Consider the following 2,500-nt stretch of genomic DNA (forward strand, 5'->3'; position numbering starts at 1 on the left):
AATAGCTCAGTGAATTCGTAGACTACTTTTTAGCACACACACATTTAGATCATTGCTCCTAGCCAAGGAAGAATTAGCCAGAGGTGGAAGAGGCTGTGATGTTGCCATGTGTTCAGCATGTTCACAGATTCTCCAACTGGCACACACACACACACACACACACACACACACACACAGACACACACACACACACACACACACACACACACACACACACACACTCACTCACACACACACACACACACACACACACACACACACACACACACACACATACACACACACACACAGACACGCACAGAGACAGAGACAGATAACTCATTTAGTTTATGACACATGAATGTGTTGAAGAATGAAATCTTAATAATATCTCCTGACATATTGCTGGAGTGTTCCCTGGCTGGCTGTGAGCTCCCAATGTGATACATCACTGAAGGCTTCTTCATCACCCCTCTCCCCTTTGCACAACTAAATGGATGATGACAGTGTTATTTTCTGGGAAGGAGAACATCCTTAATGTGAGAACCGATTACTTGCGGCAACACAAACTGCACTTCATTTTTAAATACACTGTTCGACATTCCATTCCATTCCATTAAAAGACCTTTCTCAAGCACTGGTGACATCTGTTCTTGTGATTCTGGACATCCATCGCTCAAACACACTTCATGCCTGCTCCTCTCCGAGCTGACTCTAAGGGATATCACCCCCCCCCCCCCCCCCCCGCAATGTTCCTATCGAATCATTGTGCAGTTGCGTGATCGGAATGCACACAATTACAGTACAATGATACAATGTTTTCTAGCGCGGCACAGTGCGACGTCTTTTGTCATGGGATCTTCGTTTGGCAGGGGAACCGTCCTTAATCCCTGGTGCGGTGGCTCGTGCGTGGGCCTGAGGGCCGTCTTCCTGTGGCCCTGGTCTGGAGTGGCACAGTGCCTATTGTGGTCCTGGGCAGGCTTGTGAGAGTCATCCACAATCACACTGTGGTTTATTGTTGCGCGGGTTAGCCGCGGCGGCGAGGAGAATGGGGAGGTATTGTGTCGCTGATCGTCGGGCTACTGTGTTTTACAATGGAGTCCTGCTCTGTCCGTGGCCTGCGCACAATGCCTGAGTGATTGGCCATGAGACTGGGATAGCGGGACCCATTGTTAACGGGAGCATGGGTCATTCAGGCTCTCTCTTTCACAAAAAAAACTCAAGCATACACACACACACACACACACACACACACACACACACACACACACACACACACACACACTCACACTCACACACACACAAACATGCGCGTGCACAAAATGACACACACACACACACACATACACACACACACACACACTACCGCACACACATACTACATACACAGACAGACACACACACACACACACACACTAACTCACACACACACACACGCACAAAATGACACACACACACACACACACACACACATATATATCGCAATGCAACTTTCGTGATAACTGTATGACTAATGCCCTGGAGCCCAGTAACCATGGACACGCATGTTTGCTCAGTCAATGGAGTCGTGTCTTCCCCATGAATAAAACATAGTGTGGCACGTAGCGATGATGTTTGATAATATAGCACTCGCTGCATGGCAACCCCGTGTTATTATTGTCCTGTTGTTGTTTACGCTGTTTTCTCCTCAATATCAGATTACACCTTGTGTTCTCAAAGGGCTGTTTGTTCACGTGCACGAATGCGCTCAGCCACAGAAAGCCCCTTTAAATCAACACAATGCATTACACGCACAAAATATTACAAGCCTACAGTTTTACCACCCGGGGAGGGTTTGGTAAACATTTATGTCTGCGGTCTGCGTTGGCTCGCATGTGCACTGAGGAGACCACATCATCAGAAATGGAGGAATTCAATCTAAAGAAATGCACACACACACACACACACACACACACACACACTCTCTCTTTCCGTGCTGTTAGTTGTTGGAGAAGGGCAGAGAAAGGGTCATGAATGTTTTCTCTTAAGTACTGCAGGTTAATTGTTTATCTTTCAGCCACTTCTTTAATAACCTTAATTTCCCTCGGGATCAATAAAGTATCCATCTATCTATCTAATTAGGATCTGAGAAAGATATCTCTAATCAATTGAATGAACCTGCTTTTAATTACCTTGTTGCAGGGTACGAACTGAAACCTTACCCTTACAGCGCTCCAGGAACTTACACGCTTACTCGTGCTTAGTGACGGCTGTCTTTTAAGACGGTTTTGACATGACAATGGACATCTCAAATGGCATGACATTTGACTGAAACCCACCACACCCTCCTACACCCACAGACACACAGGCGTGTGTCCCTCCCTGGGGTGAGGGTTAGCAGTCATCATGAGCTAGCCTAGCCTAGCCTAGCTCTGGAGCCCTCCAGCCTGCGCCTCCACCCCAGCTGTGCTGTCTGGCCCCGCTCTTGGAGCTCCAGGGCACAGATACTGTAGAGGCTGGGGCTGGAGGGGGGCCTGGGGAG

At 47.9% G+C, this 2,500-nt stretch overlaps 1 protein-coding gene across 1 annotated transcript in view; it reads left to right on the top strand.

Moving 5' to 3' along the window:
- The window catches only part of vav2 (vav 2 guanine nucleotide exchange factor), a gene marked incomplete at both ends in the record, with an annotated part of 223,560 nt that overhangs the window by 59,006 nt on the left and 162,054 nt on the right, over nucleotides 1-2,500 (top strand). The gene's annotated exons all lie outside the window — the stretch shown is intronic.

The sequence above is a fragment of the Sprattus sprattus genome (genome assembly GCF_963457725.1).
Source record: "Sprattus sprattus genome assembly, chromosome: 11".
Lineage (NCBI taxonomy): Eukaryota > Metazoa > Chordata > Actinopteri > Clupeiformes > Clupeidae > Sprattus > Sprattus sprattus.